The sequence below is a fragment of the Hermetia illucens genome, chromosome 1 (assembly GCF_905115235.1).
Source record: "Hermetia illucens chromosome 1, iHerIll2.2.curated.20191125, whole genome shotgun sequence".
NCBI classification, from domain to species: domain Eukaryota; kingdom Metazoa; phylum Arthropoda; class Insecta; order Diptera; family Stratiomyidae; genus Hermetia; species Hermetia illucens.
The window spans coordinates 146,055,681-146,078,679 of NC_051849.1; the positions used below are offsets into that span (position 1 = coordinate 146,055,681).

The 22,999-nt window shown below is 40.9% G+C and overlaps 1 protein-coding gene across 3 annotated transcripts in view; it reads right to left on the reverse strand.

The window, feature by feature from the left end:
- LOC119649400 (excitatory amino acid transporter) overlaps nt 1-22,999 on the reverse strand; it is a 94,302-nt gene that overhangs the window by 62,380 nt on the left and 8,923 nt on the right. Inside the window, exon 1 of one of the 3 annotated variants that reach the window (XM_038051539.1) lies at nt 14,657-14,987. The exons of 1 other annotated variant lie outside the window; for it this stretch is intronic. The gene's annotated coding sequence lies outside the window, so the exon portion shown is untranslated. Of the gene's footprint in view, nt 1-14,474; nt 14,552-14,656; nt 14,988-22,999 lie in introns of those variants that run through there. One more of the 3 variants, XM_038051554.1, reaches the window with a different exon arrangement.

The window sequence follows — 22,999 nt, forward strand, 5'->3', positions numbered from 1 at the left end:
ATGTTCGAAGATGGTCAAAGAATATGTAATTAGATCGACCCAGAATGTGCATAACAAAAAATTTGCTGATATCGGCTCGAAAAGGAACATCTGATGGTCGTCTATCTTCGTTTTCGTGTCACCATTGTCGGGCCCGAATTCATTATGGCTGTTTCCGCAGTTCGTCTATCATCCAAACAACTTCACCAAAACTGGTTGACTACAAAAACGTGGAAGTGTGCATTGTTTTCGGCTGCAAGTCGAGATGATCACTACATGCTTGAACTTCTTTACCGTGGATAAGCACGAGAAGTACAGCGTACTGCGCATGACAAAAGCTATTCCTCCAGTGAACTGTTGAGTTAAGATTGTATACAGCGTCACTAAAGGGGTGGTGGATGGTGGTAAGCTTCCAATGGTCCAGCGAGGAACGTTGATGGTAGGCTCCTCATCCTTGGGGAGCTGACGAACTCTCCGTCACGATTCTGAAATGTATAACTTTCGTCGAAGTTGTTGCTCTTGTGGACTTTCTGGCAAGTCATCGTTACATCTTTCTAGACACATCAAAAGAGATTGCATCTGGATTGTTTTGCTCACGATGGGCATTCTAGAGAGACTAATAGCTATTATCAAAGTGACAGTTCTCTACATATGTTGCCTTGTGCGGGCGAACCGAAGGGGAGAATTGGGCTGAAGATAAACATCAACAAAAACGAAATTTTCAGTTTGACTGACCATCTAACTGTCCCCACCGTCACTAATGCGAAGAACATCGAAGGTGCCGGTCAGTTAAAGAACGTTGTTTCTGCTGAATTTGATGTCGCTCGACACATTAGCAGTGCTAAGTTCGTTCTTGCTACTTTTTTCAAAATCTTGAAATGCAACTGTCGCAGCTCCCCCACTGTTACTCAGAAGTTTCAAAGTCTCATCAGATCATGTTTGTGTCGTGTCATGGGAGTATTCTGGTCTGTAAAAGTAACAAATAAGGAACTTCGTTGGCGTACAGAAGAGATCTACAGATGTACATACCTATGATGAGACGGAAGTGAGTGTGATTACACATTGTGAAAGGTTGACAGTTTGTTTCGGGCCAGAGAACCAATTTCTTCACATGACTATGAGATACGCCAGGAAATACCAAAGCTCTTTTGAGACACAAAGTGACTTTGCAAAAAAAATCCTTACGTGATGGGAGGTTTCTATGCTGATTATGGCTTCTAAATATAGGCGTTTAGGAAAACAACATTGTCAGTTAGAGATACGAGTATAGGTCTTGCAAGATATACCTTTGTTCAACTTTCTTGTATCCAATGGCGGAAGACAACTCGTGTTGAAAATCCCCAACTTAAACGAATGATTTGATCTCTCTTTTTGCATTTTTTCCAAAGATACGACAGAGCAGACAAATTTACGAGTCGTTAGGCAAACAATAAACTAAACCATACTTGGTCCTCGGCTGCTTATAGGATAATTTTCAATTAAGCCCGCAAAAAGCTTTTACATGCATGTCAGCTTTACGGAAACCGTTATTCGTTATCCTTCCCAAATACGGCCTGTTATCCCAATCCTGAAAACGTTTCGTGCTTAAAACTTTCTCTTGACCTTGCCTCCCACATGCACACACGTATCCATTTACCCTGACCTGAAAATAGTGAAATTTGCTAGACTGTACCGAACCCTTGCATTCATTCTAAATATGGAAGTGCAGTGGCTGAGCTTCATGTTTGTTGCATGTCTACAAAGGAGGATCAACCACGATATCTCCCCGCCGCACGTAAACATGCATCAATTTATTGATACAAGCAAATCATTTATGAGCAATTGATTTCAATAACGCACGTTGCTAGGCTTTGAGGTTGTTTACAGACTTTACAATGATGACTTAAGATAGCTTGATGAACTCGTGATTTGTGGTGAAAGATTTTAATTGCTGCGGACATGAAAGCCAAGCGACAGCGATTCAATTAACATGTTCATGTAGCAAAGTCGGGAGTAACAGGGTCAAGTGGTTGACGGTACCCAGTGATGTTGAACGAACAGTTTGGTTTATATCGTGGACAAATATGTCCATTCTGTTATCGGGTGAGAATTTCACGAAAGTATTTCTAACAAATCTTTGGACTTAGTTTTGAAGATGGTTATAGAACTGGTCAATTAGACACAGCTCAGTGAAATGGTTTAGTCTGTATTAAGTTGGAGCTCATTTGCACCCAATTTTCTCAGACCAAATACTCCGTTGTCCTTGATGTTTATATACCTTTGTACATATAGAATCCCGCCGGCCGGCATCAAAGTTTAGTTAAACACCAATATCCACTAGAAAAAAGCAGCCATTAAACTAATTCGTTTATTTATTTGTGTACACTACTGATGCCATCTCCACAAAGTTCCATCGATTTTGCATGAAATACAGGGGCTCTGTTATCGAGCATTGGGGGCAAAAAATCAATAAAATATCTGTCCAACTAATGCTATCTATCTATCTAGTTGAAAGTCATGGTTAATTGAGTACTTTGTAGGATTTTGGCACGATTCTGTCCCGCAGTCGGCATTTGAGTGAACCAATAAGCATAGGGGGCCTAGTAGCGTATTTACCACAATAAACGTCTATATCCATAGAGTAGACTTTGGCATCGATAAAAGTTTGCTTAATTATAGGAGGTCATGCAAATTAAATGCAGGAGACAGTTTGTTTGTAAAAATACTTTTGAAAGCTGTCAAGGTTAAACCACTTTTGAACAATTCTAGTTCTCTCAATTTGCATAATTCGACATGGAACTTTTAACAAAAGTTAGAAGTATTTGGAGGTGTTTTTTTAGTTTCATGGAAGTCGATACTTACTCAGAATCGAGTTTTCTGTTTCTACTTTTTCTGCTCGGAAATATTGACAAAGACATCAGTTCAATCTACGTCATATATGTACATATTCTCACATACCCAGAAAGCTACATGAACGAAGAATAGAGAACAAAATTGAAGGCGCAGGAGCTTCAAGCGCTACTAGCTTCAATATTATACAACTGCTTTGCATAATGCTACAAGCACTCAAATCGTGACCAGCAATCCTGAGAGTACTCATTTCAGCGAGGATATCACAGGAGCTAGTGCTGGCCATAGTTAGGAGAAGCTTGGGGATCCTTGTATCAGCTCTCATACGAAAGCCGGAGAAAGGCAAACGTCAGCCTCCAGGAAAACTGCCAAGTATAGAAGTGCACAGATAGAATTAACCTGACAAACGTAAGCTTTTTAAGGTTTTGTTTGAAAAATTGAGTAAAACCCCTCTTAAGTTTATCCCATAGTTATAAAAGTTGGTAGTAGTATAAAATATAAAATGAAGCATATTATCTCCATCAAAATCATACTATTAGCAACAACGTTACAGTAGCTCAAAGTTGTCTTTACAACCCCAAGTACTAAATCTGACATGCTAAATGCATATTTCTAACGGGCTACGTACAAATGGAATAATTCTACACTCAAATATACTCACATAAGAAGCAAACAAAACCTTTCATACCTGAAGCGCCAACTTCCGGTTTCCCAACTTGTTTATGTAAGATTAGGTATTTGTTTCAATGTGGCATTGGCATTCAAAGTCTTAGCTTGTAGTAAATTTGCCTAAAAGAAAGAAATTTGACCTCTTATAACTTTGTTAGTTATAGTGCGATCTCCACCAAATTTCGCAGCGTTATCCTTCATATGAAAGCCTATATTATTGCATGAATATTAAATGTACTTAAGGGTATACCCAGTAAATTTCTAAAAAATATGGTCATATAATAATGTTAACTTCATTTAAGCGAGTATCGGTGAAGAGGATACTTTAAATTTTGCGCACTGTATAGTTACAGCTTCAAGATTTTTTTAGATTTGTCACGTAAGCAGTTTCTGAGAATTTGTCCGTGGTAGAAATAATCACTTTCCGGCTCCGCATTCACCTGTTTTGCATGACACATCAGAACTGATTTTTTAAGAACTAATAAAGACCTTTAATTTGATATCCCATACGAATATATTGGATAAAAAGAAAATATTTTACACCCGCGTTTTGCATATATGAGGACCCCTCAACTCAACAAAGCTTCAATAGAACTGTTCAGAAGATCAAAATTTACGGTGCAGGGCTCGGAACCCTAACGCCGGCGGCTCTATGGAGCGAGAAAGCAGGCTTCTCGTCGTCGATATCTTTCGACTGTAGTGTCTCGGTGGTAGATTATTTGGCCACCATTGCTTCACTCTCGAGAATACCCATTGCAAAAACTTGGAAAAATGTTTCGTTGATTAGGCAATCATTAGCTCATAGTGGGGTGACTGACTACACTTGGCCGCAGGAGCACATACGCTAATAAACTTAAGAGAGATAAAACCTCAAAAAGGAAACAAGGAAGAATGGATCATGGCTGGGGAAAAGAAAAGCGGTTTACACAAAAGAAGATTGCGGACCGAACTGATCATCATCTTAAAAAAAGGTTATAAGATATATGCCGATATCCTCAGGAAGGGCAAATGCGATCCAGAACTGATGCATCTGAGACAAATCGTCGGCCGAATCCAACCTTACCAGAAATAAAATTTGTTATTTTAGCTAAAGAAATTTCCGGTGAAGAAAATTTCCTCGGCAAAGTCGAGAAATCTTTATGGGAAGAGGCACAAGCACCGGCCAAAAATTAGGGGACTGTAATACAATGGAAACCATTAATGAAGTCATGCAACATGAAGGTATTCGCGAGGTCCCAAAAAATAGTTTGGACCATTCGGCTCGGAAGAGTTCCCAATCGGGGGTTCAAGAAGACATAACTATCAATTTACCGGCTCATGCTTCTTTAGGCTGTTCTGACTCACTTCTGACTAAGTGAGAACCTGTCCCTCAAGCGAGGTTTTAGATGCTCTAAATTTGGCTACATAGGGGCGAAATCCACCGGCGATTGTAAAAGGTCAAAAAGGTGGAGAAAATTTCGAAGAGGAATGCAAAGCTATCCCTGAATAGATGCTTTGCAAGAGAAAAAAGGGTCGACTGTCGGCACGTCACAGGGGCCTGCAGATGACAAGTGTTTAGGAGAATCTTTGATGTAATGAAGAAATGGGGTTGAAACAAAACAACGACAACCACTGCAAGGCAGCGCAGGACCTACTTCCGCAGACCATCTACGAGACAACTCCAAACTGAACATGAACTATGATCAGATTGCGCTCCTCAATAACAGTGTCGAGGTTTCTCAAAATACCCAGAGTCAGAATTCCAATGATATAAGCTGGATCTAACCGTAAGTAAAATTGATGGATTCTGGATACTCCTCTCCTTCTTGCGCAATACACTTTTGTGTTCTGAATAATCAAGTCATAACAGACCCGAATCCGGTGTTGGATTATTACACAAGGCATATTCTCTTGACAGAAAGCTAATTTCTGTCAGGATTCTGACTGCAAGATTCCGGTTCAGTGTCATCGGAATTGTACAGTATTATGCACCAACGGACACTTCCTACTTGCTCGGACATGTAATGGAGAAGTACAGCCTTCTTGACCGTGATTATAATGGTAAGAGGGTTGTGGATTTCTGCAGCCATTGTTGGCACATTGTTGAGCACAGAGCTCAATATGAGGTTACTTGGTTCTCGACTGACTGACATTGTACGAGCAATCAAAATGGTAATTTTGCGATAAACAGTACAGGTGCATTAAAGAGTTGCTTTCTGAACGTGTATTGGTGTCCGAATAGCTGAGTAGTTAGAGAATAAGGCATATCTGATCCAGCTGCCTACCGATGAGCATTGGGCTGCCAACGAAAATGCTCTTTCTTTTGATTGCTCTCAGGCTGTCGACTTCGACAATGAACCATGACCTCTTTCCTCAAATACTTCGACCATACTTATGCCATCTGTTTGCTCGGGTTGTGCTCGGGTTGTGCAAACAGCCCTGGACTTGGAAAAAGAGGCACGTGCATTTGGACTGAAGATATCTGACGGACCACCATACTCTCCTTATCGGCTTTAATGGGCAGAGCATCGAAGGCGTAGATCAATTTGTATACCTGCTTCGAACTGGATATTGCCCGATGCTTTAATAGCGCTAGATCCGTTTAGTTTAGTTTCGCTGTCTTGTGAAAAATCTGGAAATGTAATATCCTGATCTTGGTGGTGAGACTGTTATGTGCTAGTACTCTTTTTATGTTGTTTGATGGGGGTAACATATGCAGAGTGACCACCACTGTTACTCAAGCACTTGTCTGCGCCGTATTATTGGCGTTCGCTGGTTTGATAATATTTCAAACGAAGAAGTTGGTCGGCCCACAGGGCTGGCTCCCGTACGCGAGGTGATCAGAAGGTTGAAGTGCCAGGAGACAGGTCACGTATTAAGGAGGGGCAACAATTGCATTGCTGGTTACGCCATACAGTGCCCAAAGGCCCTTTGCGCAAAAGAGTAGAAAAGGATTGCGAGCGCCTCGGGGTGTCGTGGGGAGAGCTAACAGGCAATGCGGGTAACCGCGAGTAATGGGGTACGGGTGTGGTTGACTCACCATACCCGCGAAGGGGTAAATACAGCAATATATACATATACTCGACTACAACCTAAGTTGGAAAAGACACACTCGAGAAAAGGAGGAAGAGTCAGATGTAGGCATACCTACTGGCTGTTAAGGAGCAATTCTCTGGTATCCGCGATAAGATGTTTATTGATACACGTATATTCAGAAGTTCGTGTGGAAATTAATTTGAAAATTGTTCAAAATTTCGAAAGGTATAGCTGACACTCTCTGATACATTCGAAATTATGAGGCATAGGGACTTCCGAATACAGATTATGGGTATATAATTAAGAGAAGAATAAAGTCAAATTTGGCAGTTGAATGGCTAACTTTTATAAAGGAGGAATACAACCTACACGGATACGTTTGCCGGAACAGAGAGTGGCTCAAATATTTCTAACTTGCTCTTAAAGAAAACAATTTAAACGGCTTGAAAAACCTCAAAGAGAATCTGCAAAAGCTATTCCACGTGGCTTCCCATAATATCTCAATATTGTCATGTTTCACCGTTCTAGGCACGCCACTAAATCCAAATAAAGTTGGTTCAGCTTCCATGTGTCGATGGTTTCATTTAGACATAAGAGGACGGGTCACTTCCATTTCAGCTTTTCTCATGAAAACCATCAAAATATCAATTGTCATATATTATCCAATTGCGTTTACCACTTTTTGAACGCCATTGCGAAATTACGGAAAAAATAGAATGGGTTCATCCAATTAGTGAAATAACAACGACAAATGGACTTTGAACACCGGTGCGGATAAATGTGGGCATATATGGTTGATTCGCTGTCAAGGCTTCATATTTTCCAATGGCTTATCATTTTACATAAATAAATTTTAAATAAATGAATGTCGCAGTTACACTCATGCGTTAAATTAAGTTTTAATCGATTGGGAAGTACTCATGAGCTTATTCGCAACATTAGCTTGTGAAGCACTATGTACATATATATTACAGTTCAAGCATCAAAGGATACCAATTTGACCAAAAAATGTTCACGAAAGGTAATATCTGGTAGAATATGGGAATTACCCCAATTAACGAAATATATCCCTCGAAATAATCGGAATTAAATACGTGATAAAATATATAATGTTGCCGTTATCCCCTAAATGTGGCAAAGTCAACCAAACCTATACGAAATTGTTATCGGTTCGTGGAAATATGGTTTAGTAGCTCCCTCCAAAGCTTGCCGAGAAGCATACACTCTTCCTGTATTGTTCTGTGCCACATGTTATTAGGGCGGTTTACTCGTCGGTCACTTAGTAATAGTAGATTTCATTGTATGACATGGCATAGCGGTTGTCTTCCTTTCTTTAAGGTTGACCGTGCGGGTCAAACTGGGATGGACGTATAGCAGTGAAGAAGGGAATAACTTGTTCCCGAAATTTCGGTATATGCCTACCCAAATAAATACATGATGCGGTGTGACAGGAAGCAGGTATTGGTCGCAGTTGAGGTATTTGAGGAAAAACATCTTGGTCAATTGAAACCCTTCACCTTTTATATGCAATGTAATGCATCCGGATGCAAATGATGCTGGGTATTTTGTGTTTGCAATGAGGTCTGTTCCTGGGCGATTATTTATAGAAAAATTCAAGTAGCTAATACCCAGCTGATGATATTTTGGGTTCAAGGTCTGGGCTGACATATCCGCTTGACATTGGGCATCTTCCTGAATCATTATGATTTAAGTTGGAAGTGAAATTTACACGAATAACCGCTGTTTGGCGTTATTCGTAGCTAGGCAAAAGATTGAAGTGCCTTAGATTTTAGCTTTGTATAGGAAGTTTAACATATTACAAGCGTCAAAAATAATGGAGGAGTCGGTTTGCAAGGCTACCTGGAGTACCATGCGTAGCAAAATGTGAAAGATGGGAACAAAAGTTTAAGAATTGATGTGTTTTCAACGGAAGTGTAGATAGGCGTGAAGGATCGAAGTGGTGCGGGTCGGTCATAGAGTCTGCAAGTATTCAACAATAGATATTGGCCATTTGTCTCAATTTAGTGAGGGATTTTATCTTTCCATGCTAGTTTGTTTATCGATAAATCGGATCATGGAAAAATTATTAATTATATTATTGGTTAGTAAGATATTTGGTGTGCACTTCGGACATTTTATTATATAATAGTTTTGTAAGAAGTAAATAGCCGCGACCGGGAACGAAATAAGTGGGTCCGAGACCGGCTGATCAATGAACAGCTGATAAGCAAGATAAGGAAGTCTTGTGAGTGCAGTTGAATTTCAAAGTAAGTGCGTGCATTCTTTGAAAATTTGTAATTTTGTGAAAATAAATTCGTGAGTCGAAAGGAGTGAAATCGTTCATATTCCAGTTGTCAATGCCGAAAACAGATTGGAACCAAGTTTGGGTGAACATGCATCCGGCGGTAAATACGTGCCATGTGCCGTATTGGTTGAGTTAGAACCCTTCACGAATTATTCAGTACGTAGCAGACTATTCTGTCACATTTTCTGACCAGATAATTTAGTATTCGGACAATCCTGTGCTGATAACAACTGGGCCAAAGGATACTACACAGAAGGAGGTCGTACGAAAAGAAAATCTCGAATTACGGAGACGTGAGTTTTGAAAAAGAATTTTTTTTTCCGCTGGGTTGCATTTCAGTTTCATTTTTATTGTGGTGATTAGTCAACATCAGATGCAGTACGAGGTATGCCCATTAAATCGAGAGTGTGTAGCGGGAAAAGTCTTCGCCTGCTTACACTCGAATTGTGTTTGCTGTGCTGTTCCGTGCCCAGGACAGTGCGCTATATATACTTACCCATTGATCACAGAGGAAATCACAGTAACGCACGGACTCGCGACGAGAAATTTAGTCCTGCTAACTAGGTGCTAGGCTGCTTCGCGTCCGTCAAGATCCGGGATTACACACGTTATCCTGACACAGTCACTAAGAGTCGACTTTTTTTAACGTGTTTCATGCTGAATTCGAATTTTTAGAAAATTCCTTAAAAACGCACAAAAACGAGAGAGGGTAAGAATATTTGGGAGTGTAACCACGCACGCGGTCCAGCCGTCTTTATTTTTGTATTTCATTTCCAGAATTAGCTCGCCTGTCGTTCATCATAGGTACACGTGAATACCCGTGTTTGAGTATTTTGCAGTATCCGGTTTTTGTGAAATGATGCTTGTCAGCAGGATGAAGCCTTATAGTCGTCGATGCTCATGCTGCCAGGGCAACCGGATTCCCAACCGTATGGGCATATAGGAGCTATGGGTTGAGTATTTTGATGAACAACTAAAATATGGGCAAGTTGCAGGTTCCGCCAATTGATGACGGCAGACAAATGTTGCCACCGCCAAGTATGGAAAAAGCAAGCTGTACAATCTATCGAAAAATCATATGTAGTCAGGAGACGATGGAATTGTAGCCGAATTAGTTAAATATGGAGACGAACAATTACACCAAGCAGTTGCTTCGCTTTGACAAAGAGGCGTTGCCTGCTCTATAAATACGAAGAGGGATATCACACATGGCTGCAATTGAAAGAGTAAAACGTTTCTGAGTACCATCTATATATATTCTTCACACCTTGCTAGGTCGGAGAAACCCAAACGCTCAGAGCATAAACAGCCTATACCAACTTCACTCCAGGCAAATCGGCAATATATCATATTTTCTCTCTGAGCCAAGCGGTGGAAATTTTCATCGACTTCAAGATGCTCATGAAACCAGGCAATAGTATTTGGTATCTCGATTAAATGGATAAGAATGACTAGGCTAACGCTAACCAATGTGTGAGGCTAGATAAAAGTAGGATCACTCTTGACAGCATTCGACATCAACACTTATCATGCATCCTTTCCATCGAGAAGTGAATGAATGGAAAAAATAACTAGAGATATGCAAGCTTTCTTATGCATATCAAGCTGCCGGCGATTGGTGGAAGATTTGAACTTCAAAAAAAGTTTGGCCTTTACAAGAGGATGGATGATTCCGTAGCCTATATAATGACGAAATCTACAACGACTGTCTGGTGGTGGACAAAATCCGGCTCAATAGGTTGCGGTGGGCGGGTCACTTAGTTCGTATGGATTATTATGATCCAGGCAGAAAGTCTATAAGGGCAATATCTATCGTAGAAAAAGAAAGACGTGGCACGGAAAGTCTTTAAGGACAATATCTATGGTAGAAAAAGAAGACGTCGCAGACCCTGCCTGAGATGGAGCGATGGCATAGGCCGGGCCGCTAGATAGCTTTTATGGATATTGAAATAGTGGATGGATGTCTGGAGTTTCTGATCAAGGCAGAACTAGACCGGATATCAATTGTGCCGCCTTTGATTGTGATCATATAATAGCGAGTTTCCTTGGATCAAACTGTTTTTTTTTCTCATAAGGCTTTTTTCGAATCTTTCAACGATGTTCAAACTGTTTCTTCGCACAAGGTAAAGTTCCCGATTCTCCAGTAAGTTAATAAGAATCCTAATTAAAAATCTGGATAACCACTAGACAACCTTCGCGTTGTGAGCAAACGTAAGCAGAGCCCCGATATGTTTTCAACTTGGAGAGAGGTGGAAACTGCACCAATCAATATGCAATGGAGCAAAACAGCGGAATAAACACCCCATTTAGCAGACCAATTGCATTTGATAAACCCCCGGAGAATACAGGAAACATCTTACTTACAGCATAGGGACATAAACCGAAAGCCACAAAAAGTCGCAGACGCCCCAGTAAAAGAAAGTGAGGAACTTCGAGGAAAGTATTGTATAATAGATTAGAGAGACTCACATTGTAATTTAGCTCCCAAATTAAAGAACTCCAGCCGTAGAACAAAATCATAAGTGAACCCCCCTTGACGGGGATGTGTGCGTCACAGATTTGACCGATGGAGCGGCGATCTTGGCATGTGGTCGCTACGCTATATATAATCTACCATAAGTTAATCGGTCAGTTGCTTTCTGTGTCTGATACTAACTAGTGTATACGTGTAAAATTGCTTCATTCAACCTCATATTGTCTGAATTTGTAGTCTGCCAAGATAACTTTGTTGTCAAAACAAGGGGGCGAAGTCGATAGGTAATCGCCAGTGACTTTATCGTGGGGGTCCTCGAGCGGGGGAGCAAGGGGAGAGGGGCAAGTTACCGAAGATGTCAATGTGTGTGAAGGCACTATGCAAATACCTTTATAAAAGAAAAGGAGGCTCAATCATCGAAAGGCAAAATCGAGAAGAATGTCAGGATAACCCATGAAAGAAATGGATGAGCAGACAGTCATGGAGGTATAGTAAGACGAGCCTAATAAAGCAACAACTTCCAAAGATGGAGCTCTTCATATAACACAATGCATCGCTAAAGCATGTGACGCCGTCCATGCCTAGGGAATGTTCACTCACCAATAGAAGATCTAACTACTGGAATAGTGAACTGCCTAACCTTCGATTTACTTGCTAAGCCAGACGAATGGCTTTGAGGGCCAGAGCATGACTATAAGGAAGCAGAGACGTCAAGCTACCCATACAGCTCGATGAGGGATATAAGCCCATGGAGGCGAGCCTTTAAAATTGTAAAGGGATAATTTGGTAGATTCACTATTGCTGAAAATCATTCAGAGTCATTCTTACTGGAAGAGACAGTTACTAATAGTTTCCGCCTGAATGTGTTGTGATTGTATCAATATGTCTTCTAGTAACTAAGGAGAAATGTTAGAGCGGAGACTTGTAATAAACTCCACCCTATTGTTGAGAGACGAGGTGATATTTCAGATCGGGACTCTATCTAGGTTCCATAAATTCACGTCAATCATTAGTAATAATAATAATAATAATAATCGATGGCGCAACAATCCATGTTGGATCAAGGCCTTGAAATGTGTTAGAGCACTTCATTCAAGACCGTAACGGTACACTAGGAGGCAATGTGGTCAGCATTGCGCTCTCCCGAGATTATTGCCCTGATTTGACTCAAGTACCCATTCACAGCTGAGTCGACTGGTATCCGACGTCAAATCACGATACAAATTCCACTGCCACCAGCGAGATTTGAACCGCGACCTTCCGTACGATAGCCTAACCACTCAGCTATCCGGACACCAATCATTAGTGCTGCAATTAAAGCAAAATAAGGAAGCGGTTCTCATCACTAAGTACAGTGCGTAATTTTGCTCGTATAAAAAGTCAGGTGACCACTCCCCATCTGACCATCAAAGAGTTGGTAGTGATGATGATTACAAGTAGGAAACTTAGTTTTAAGTTACAATTGCGATATGTTTGTCACAAAGCATCCACGTGGAGGATTGCAGAAATGATGCCGAATGTGGAAGAGATGCCATGTACTTGTAGACTACTGATAGCCAGCGTCGTAATCTATGGGAAACAATACCTACCGACATCTTAGCCGAACTTGAACAGCGGATTTCTTTAAAAAAGATGTTAGGAGTGCTGGCAACGCTCAGGAGCGAGTCGATGGACATCCAGGCTGAGCTTCACCATGAAGGAATGGTTGGGAAGATGACATGAGTAGATTAATAATAATCACAAGTACCTCTATAGGTCTAAACTGGATAATTCACTCGATTCTGTACAGTGTGATAAAATCCCCAATCTAGATCTATCTATGGTCCGAGATTCCTGGATGAGGGAAGAAACCAGGAAGTAGTTCTAGGTAAAGCGTTGATACCAGAAAATATACCGCGTAGAATGCTAGCATGTCAAGAAGATAGCAATGAGATTCATGAGTGGATCTAATCAGAGTAAACTGCCAAAAAACAAACAAATTGATCGCAGTAGAAGCTCAAACCCCTTCACAATGAGAAACGTTCCTCTCAATAGAGAAGAAAGAAAGGGGCGCTTGTTTTTGGCTAGTTTCACCTTGTGTGTAAGAGGATAATATGAACGTCAACATTGTCGACAAGCATTTGACAATGGAGGTATTCAGAAAAGGAAAATATAATATAGCCGAAGAGGAATCAACTGTATCGAAAGAGTATAAAAATGGAGGAAAAATAATCCCGGAGAAGCTCCTGTGAGAATTTGGAGAGAAGAAAGTACGATCGGTGAAGTCTCTATTGGAATCGGGAGAAATGGACGAGAACCGAGAATTGCGGATCAGTGACAAGGTGAGTTTGAATTGCAGTCGCGCGAGTAATCCTTGTTCTTTAAATACCGGGAATGTGCGTTTTTGATTACAATTTTCTTAGTGTGACGTAGGAGAATAAAGTTTAACTTATCCTCAGCATTACCGAAACATTGAAATTTCAGCCGACATTTGTGTTTCGCAGGAGCAGGGAAGATGATTTTTTGGATTATATAATTAGGGTGTATAGGGCAGCCGGGAAAACTTGGTCATTCATTGGAACGGAAGTTGAAATCTGCCCAGAGGATGAAAAGTAATCGATGATATCTAATTAAGAGAATATCCGGAAATCAAGAGATTCTTCAGCAAGATAACTTCGCCACGAACGAGGAAAGGACATACATGTTATTATGAACGGAACGTTAAATGAGGACAATGAAATATTTATAGGGAGTAGCTGAAGTATACTTCCATGAGTCTAGTAATCCCCACGTAGATCTATTTAGGTATATAACTAAAGTAGATCTCGTTTGTTTATCTTTTGAAAGCATTGAAATCAATCTTATTGTATTTAGCATAAAATATTGGTGGATTTCAATTTCAAGAATAAGTTTTAGTCGACTCTGAACAGTCTTTGATTGATTGAAAAAAATTATAGAGTTTAAAGTCCAGTCACTAAAGTTGAATAGTCAAATAATATTTAATGAAGAAAATTGTTAGCATAATAGGCTGTGCAAAAATGTGATAATCAATGAGACTGTATTCAAATTAATAATTCATATATGGGAATAGCTAACACACTTTAAGGGTAGCGAAGCTGGTGCATAAAACGTGAGTACTTCGGGAACCTAGCGCAATAAAAGTAAGTTCTAATGTTGCAAAATGTTGGCTTAGCTTGTGGGATAATGTATGTTAAGGGCTCATACCTCTGGCAATTGTTAGATATTAGATAACAATCCAAGCTGTTAATGTATATTTCGTTTGCAAGTAGCAATAAAGGTGATCCTTTTCAAACAAAATATTACGATGAGATGTCCGTTTAGTCTTCCGGAAATCAGATCTATCTTTCATTAAGTATTCGCACATAAACGCATCAGCAGCGACGTACCTTACCCAGTTTTACGAATTAGAGAGTCCTGATTAGAAAAAAATGAAAACGAGTCGATGGACGGCACTCAACGTCAAATGACTTGGAATTTGCTAGTCACAAGTTAAACTCTATTAACTCAGGAGATCTCTTAACACTTTACGGAGGAGCGGCTTCTGGAGAAATATCTGCAACCTGTTCGAACTGTGCTGATCTACGTCGTCAAAGCTGGGAATATCCTTTGCACGTATTCGACAAATGGCCCCACAACACTTCTTTCAAATGCTCAATATTTTCGATGAAATATTTTTGGTGTTAGCTTCGACCCAATCACTGCGGGTTCTATGGTTGCACTAAATTCAAATCGAATGCATTGTGGCTATGGAGGAAAGTGACTTACGTAAAAAGATTTAAAAATAAGAACATCACTTAGGTGAACGCTTGCATATAATCCGCACATAAAGGTATGCATTAATAATAAATGACGTTACGCCATTTATTCTCATTTATGTGTTTTGCTTCTACGTTCTTAGTAGTCTTGGGGGAAGACTAAATACCGCTTGTTTCAACGCTAAAATAGAAATTCCTCAATGGCCATATATTGTGGAGAACGAATCTAACGGACGCACATTTAAATTAAATTTATATATCTTTGATTTGGATAATTTTACGTTATCGGGGGCACATTTATTTCTGAGATTATTCAAATAGATGAACGTTTATCAGATTTGGTGGAAGTTTAATGCATTCGATGTGGTGACACCGCCTACTTTTAATGAGAGCAATCAAATTTCTTTCGGATCCAACGGTATTAAGGTACACTGAGGGGCTCATGTGTACAAGGGGATAGAAGTAGTGAATTATCCTGCTTGTATAGAATATGCTCAACGAACAAGTCCTACTTTCAAGGGTCAAGTCCTACCTACCTACCACTGTTTCTGTTCTACGTATCATTGCGAAGATCAAGCGGTCGCAGAGGCTAAAACAACAACAATCTTAGTTTCAATCAAAAAGACTTTAGACTCCGGTTTCCAATAAATTAAATTGATAAACCAGTCTTTAGGCCGCGGGTCCTGGATAATGATTTTGAATAACCTCTGATGTCGGAGTGGTACATGCTGGTGGAGTAATTGAAGTATCTATAAAGGCAGTCCATATCACCATAGAAAAAGTTACGTTATATTCGCATCCCTTGGGAAAGCATTGTTCGTTTGAGAATGGAGAATGCCAAATAATGTCGACGGCTCGGAAGACTTAGGAATTTTACATTGACAATAGAACCACTTCAAGCTACTCCCAGTGTAACCAAATTTTTTTGGGCATCCTACCCCTTGTAAGTGCAATACGTACGATCCTTTTTAAGTCCACCCAACTACTGGCCTATGCTGATGATATCGACATCATGGGAAGAACGACCCGAGAGGTACGAACTGTCTTTATCCAGATCGAGCAGGCGATCCAACCAACCAACAACATCAAACTGCATTGGTCAAACGGCAAGAATAAAAATAGGAGACTACAACTTTGAGACCGTTGGAAATAACATAACAGCGATAACAGCGACGATGATGAAATCCGCGTACAGTTGTTAGCAGCTAACAGAGTCTATTTTAGCTCACAAAAACTGTTCCGCTCGTAACGTCTCACCATAGGGTCAAAGTTCTTACTGTACAAGACAATGATCTTGCCAGTACTCATGTATTCCTCGTAGACTTTGGTTAGCAAGCAAAATTGCGAACTCTTGGCCGCGTTCGAGAGAAGAATCCTCCGAAGAATTTTTGGCCCCCTACATGAGGATGGACGACTCCGTAGCCTACAAAACGACGAAATCTATGAGCGATACCATGACGTGAAGTTGTAGATAAAATCCGGCTGAATATGTTACGGTGGGCGGGTCACTTAATCCGTATGGATGAGGATGATCCAGCCCAGAAACTTTATAAGGGCAATATCTATGATAGAATAGAAAGACGAGGCAGACCTTGCGTGAAATGGAGCGAGGCGTAGGTCGGAACGCCAGACAGCTTTAAGGGATATCAAATTGGTGGACCTCGGTGCAAAACCGGGATGTCTGCAGTTCCTTATTAAGGCAGGTCTAGACTGGATACCGGTTGTTGCGCCGTTGATGAGCCTAGTCCTGATGGAACATATGACCGCTAATACGAGCAGAATGAGAAGAGCTATTCAGAAAAACAGCTTTCTCAGTATATCAAACAAAGGGTCATGCATTGAATTACATGGTGCTGAAGTGAACACAAGCCGAAATTTCTGGTCTATTAATACCAGCGGTACGTGGTGACAAATCACATCCTGTGGGCACCACTTTAGCAAAATGCTATGAAACCGAAAAATGTCTCCCCAATTCAGAATTTTATCCCAACCATTCCTTTTAGTAGTTTGCAGTTGGAAAGCGAGTTACTACCTTACTGATACCTGGGTGCTTCTTCTGTGCTACTGTTACTCTTTACCTCCACACTACTGGATACAGTAATAGAGACAAAAACAAAGGCAAGGAGCAAGCGGAAGCTAATACAGCTCACAAACAGGTGCATCGGGTGGATTCACGCCTTTAATACTGATATCCTTCAAAGAAAGAGGAAGTTGCGAAGTGAGGTAGCTGAACTAAGTTGGCTATCGATCTGCTACGAAGAACACAAATAATAATGATCAGCGATCAGGGGGCATAGACTAGTTCCTGCTGCACGTCTTTGGTTAGTATATCAGACTTTGGGATGGAAACAGATTTGAGTGGCATAGAAAAAAGTGGCATATTTGCTATCTAGCCTAAAACAGAAGCAAGCCCTAAAAATTGTTAAGGAAGACTACTTGGAGCGCAATGCTGACAACTGCCTCCTACAGAGCACTGTAGTGTACCGTTACGGTCTTGAATGAAGTGCTCTAACACACTTCAAGACCCTGATCCAATATGGATTGTTGCGCCAATGATTGTTATTATTAAAACCACTTAACTCAGCTAGTATCGCCTAAGAAGAGGAAAGCACCACGATCACTACGCAACAGGGAAGTTTATTTACACCTTCAGACAGTATCATCATCATTCACGGCGCAACAACCGGTATCCGGTCTAGGCCTGCCTTAATAATGAACTGCAGACATTCCGGTTTTGCGCCGAGGTCCACCAATTCGATCTCCCTGGATATTCAGAGAGTATGTTCGATATTATTATTTTTCTTTTTATCCCCATTTTACTGTGAATGAGGCTTTGCTTCAGTTCCATTTTCATAACATTTAATGCTGTAATAAGCGCCAAGACGAATAGAATACATCCATGGCGGCTGAGATTTGAAATGGCAACCATATCGAGAGGCTTACGTTCTACCCCGTCAAACAGGAGAATGCTACTGCAATATCGACATAAGTAGGTGCGAACTAAAGTCAGGAACAGGTGGTGGGATAGGGACGAAGATATTATCAAGAAAATCCATTATTTGATATTAAACTGGGTATTTTACCCAATCCATATCTGAAGTGAATACTTACTCGTGTGGAGTAAGGACCAATTGATATCATCGAGTACATAAATTGACTAGATTTAATACTGATGGAGTACAAGGCGGAATATTTGAAGGAATGGTGAATGGCGATGATTCATAGGTTAGAAGGTAAAAAAGGCGGAACTGTTCTAAGGACGATGTTCCAGGAGTGTCAGTCTACCCTCCTAAAGCCACAACAAGTGAAATAAACGAGCTTCGAGCTTTGGAGCGTATCTAGGAGCAGGCCAGTGGGCTAATAAAAATTACTCGCAAATATATTTGATGGTTGAGACCAATAAGCTCCGCATCAACTATAGATTCGGTGCATGACTACAAGGACAAATCGAAGAAATATCCCTCAGAAAATTTTGAAAGAATTGCCAAGATGATGGAAGCAAGCAGGTACACCATTGCCTATTTTGGGAAGGCAAGAATCCCATAAGAGTGATAATGAACAACAAGTTCCAGACAAGGGCCATATTAGACGAAGAGGTTGATGTACAAACATTGAAAGAAAGTTCTGTTCATGGTGTGAATAGTCAGCGTGAAGATAAATCAGGAAAACCTCCATCATACAAAAGTTACGTCTGTAATAATTGTGTTTTCCAAGAACGACTAAGGAATGTCTTGGGGTAGATGATGGTCCCCCCTGCCTGCAAATACACCTTTATATGTTTTGAGGGCTCTCAATCTTACGGGAACCCATCGAAAGTGGAAAGAAACCAGTTATGGCATCGGGTCACTTTTAGGAGACGACTTTTGGATTGGAACCAACACCAACAGCTTAACTACCAAACCCTATCTAAATCTGGTGAACGCTGGGAGTTCTTTTCTACTGAAAAACTGTAGATGGACAAGAATGAAGGCGAGTCTCCCGCACCTAAAAATTGGGACAAATTGTACCAACTGATCTTCCAGGATGGGGGTTGGATAGGGCTAATGACTCTATATGGAAAACCAAACTTACGAAGCCACGAAAGGAGTTTCGAATTGGATTGACAACAGAAGGAAAAATGCGGTAACGACAACGGAATAACAATTTGGGCATTTTCTCATGGAACGTGCGCTCTCAGTGCAGAAAAGCGGCTGCCAAGCAGCTAGCCCATACCCTGTTCCAATATCGGTCTGATGTAACAGCGTTGCGAGAGATATGTTAGACAGAGATCGCTTTCCAGGAGAAGATCTACTAGGCCATATATTACAGTGAATATTCGGTAAACCATATGCTTAGACTAGGTTTCCCATTCAGCCAAAAAGTGGCTTTGAAAACATAAGCCCTAAGCACTCTGCACTTGCGAGGCATTCACGCCCCTACGAAGGAGACTACAGAGTCTGAGAAGGATACCTTCTACGAGGCAGTAAAACAAACCTTCGAAGCCTGTTCCAAGTATGAAATCAAAATCATATTTGGAGATTTTAATATTCAAGCAGGGGCAGAGTCCGTATAGAGGCGATACGTTGGCTCCCAAAACTTACACAATTCCATCCATGACAACGGAATGCAGTGTCGCACTAAATGGTTGTTGGAAGTAACTAATTTGAGCGGAAAGCGGTCAACAAACATACGTGAGTCTCTTCAGTCGGGACCACTTTCAATCAAATTGACCTCATGTTGGTTGAACGCCGCGACCTCGCAGCCTTGATGAATGTAATAACATATAGTGGACCAATATTGATTCCGATCACCATCGGATCACACGGTGCTCCGAGCTCGAATAACAATACCACCTCGAATCCCTTCTGGTAATCAAGTGAGAGTGAGCACTAAAGCCATACATAACAGTGCTCCGTGACACTTATAAGAGGAAATGGATACCGCAATAACCGCAGCTAATAGAGGTCCGCGAGTTGAAGCTTCAACAATTGATCTTTACACCCACCTAATAATAATCGTTGGCATAAGAGTCCAATTGGATTAGGACCTTGAAGTGTGTTAGAGCACTTCATTCAAGACCGTAACGGTACACTACAGTACACTGTAGGAAGAAATGGTCAGCATTGCGTTCGCGCGAAGTTAGCACGCTGATTCAACTCAGCTACTTATTCACAGTTTTGTAGACTGGTATTCGACGTCAAATCACGATACAAATTCCACTGTCACCATTGAAACGCGCCCTTCCGTACGATAGCATGGGGCCCTAACCACTCAGCTATCCGGATAATAAAAGAGGTCGGAATGACTGGTTTAGTGATGGACGTAAACTAGAAACGGAAAGGAAGAATACTGCATACCGGGCACTCTCCAAGAAAGCAGGCATGCGCAGAAACCCATCACAAACTTCGCCGAGTCGAGAAGCGACTTCGCCGAAAGCAAAAGGAAGCCTGGGAGAAACAGAAAAATACTGGAACTAACCGCCTCAGGCGCGCAAGATTTACCATTAAGGAGGATGAAGCCTTATGCACCTTGATGCTCATCCTGCCGAGACAAACATGGACATCTGATTTCCGACCGAATGGGCATATTGGAGCGAAAAGTTGAGTACTTTGATGAACTGCTCAACAATCAAAACATGAGCGAGTTGTAGGTCCCACCAACTAGGAGATATGCCCTTATCTCACTAGGCCGGATAGCCCTATACGCCCAAACCATCATTGGCCGATACGAAAGAGGCTTCACTCCAGGCAGATCAGCAACAGATCAGATTTTCTTTATGCTTGAAGTGGTGGAAAAATCGTGGGAATATGGCCATCAGTTGCACCATCCCCTTATCGACTTCAAAGCCGCTTATGATAGAATAGCTAGGGTAAAATTGTTACCAGGCCATGGGAGAGTTCGGTATTTCAACGAAACTGATAAGGCTGACTAGGCTGACCCTGCCCAATCTGCAAGGCCAGATAAAAGCAGCAGAATTGTCTTCCGGGCCTTTCAACATCAACAACAATGTAAGACAAGGGTATGCCCTGTCATGCGTCCTTTTCAACCTGGCCCAGAGGAAGTGGTCCGTGATGCAGCTCTTATACAAGAAGCACCATCTTTTCAAGTCCGCCCAACTATTGGCTTATTCTGATGATATTGGCGTTGTAGGAAAAACAACTCGACATACACAAGCTGCTTTCATTTAGAGCGAGCAGGCGGCACGAAAACTTGGTCTGCACAATAATGAGTGGCAGCACAAAAGAACAAAAAAGTGCCACCATCAAATCGCACAGGGTAAATAAGGACAATAAAGAAAGGAGACCACAACTTTGAGACCGTTGATAATTTCTTCTATCCAGGGTCGAAAATCACAACCGATAATAGCTACAAGAATTAAATCTACGCACGGTTGTTGGCTACCAACGGAGCCTTTTTCAGCTTACAAAAATTGTTCCGCTCGTGACGCTTGACCACAGGATCAAAGCTCAGTACAAGACAATGATCTTATCAGTCCTCATATATTCCTCGGAAACTTGGATTCTTAATTAGAAATATTACGAACTCTTGGCCACCTTCGAGAGAAGAATCCTCCGAAGAATTGTTGGCCCCATACATGAGGATGGACGAATCAGTAATCTACATAACGATGAAATTTATGAGCGATACCATGACCGCTTGGTTGTTGATAAAATCCGAGTCAACCCGTATGGGTGAGGATGATCCATCCCGCAAAGTCTATAAGGGCAATATCTATGGGAGAAAAGAAGACTAGGCAGACCTTGCCTGAGATGGAGCGATGGCGTAGGCAAGGACGCCAGATGGCTTTCATAGCCAACATATCGAATTGGTGGACCTCGGCACAAAACCGTGATGTCTGGAGTTCCTTACGAAGGCACCCCTAGACCAGGTACCAATTGTTGCAGCGTTGTTGATGATGAAACATTTATGTAGAAGTTAGTACGCTGTGAAATCTTATGTGACGAATCGATGACGTTTGTATGCTGTTCGTACCAGTGTATGAAACTATGTGTACCAATTACCGGGTCTTCAGTTTTTACGGTGAAAAGCCTTTGGAGATCGTAGAATTTCACGCTTTTTAAATGGTTTCATTCGATGTTTGTCCGTATCCTTGTGATATTGGAAATTTAAATTTTGGAAGGGAAAAAAGAGGAACCCTTCATAAATGTATTAATAAAATTGTAACATAGTAGCAAATTTACTAATCAAATGTGATGTGGTCGATTAAAGCAAAGTTCACTCTCCGGCTTGAAAATTGCTAAATAAAATTAGCTCCAACAGAAAAATGTCGGTCATAACGATGTTATTTACGGCCAAACATTTACGGGAACAAGAGGAGTTGATGGATGAATATTTTCTAAGGTTTGAGTATTTTTACACATTGTTCTAAAAGTGAGAGAGCGTCTAATATCTTATTTCTGAAATAAATAAAATCCCAGCCAAAATAAAGACGGCAGTTGGCGGTTAATGTTTTAAATAAATTTTATCGTATAAATAAGGTGAAGATATTTTTACGAACAATGCTCTCTTTATGTATAGCTTTTGCAGCTTCAAGATTCCTCTTATCAAATGCGTTATTTATTGTATCCTGTAATCTAATTACGCATAATATGTTTTCGCATGCAACCAATTGGGGTCTTTATGCAAATCAAATCGAACGTCGCATAAGATGTTCCCAATGTACTTTAAGCATAGTAACTACAGAAAGTCCAAAAAATTCACCTTCCAGATGCAATACATCATGTGAAGATGTGATGCTACTCTTCATTATTAGTTGTGTCATTGTACTACTGACCCAGCTCCTCGACAACGTCATCGAAGCTCAGAATGTTTACTTTCAACAATTTAAGCGAGAATTCAGGTCATATAAACTGCTTATTCTAGGTCAAAGCCAAGAGAGAGAGTATGACTAGGGAGATTACTCTTCTTCCTTTATGGCGCTATGCAATTCTATCCGGGAAAACTTAGTGGTAGTGGCCGTAAGACGCTGAAGTC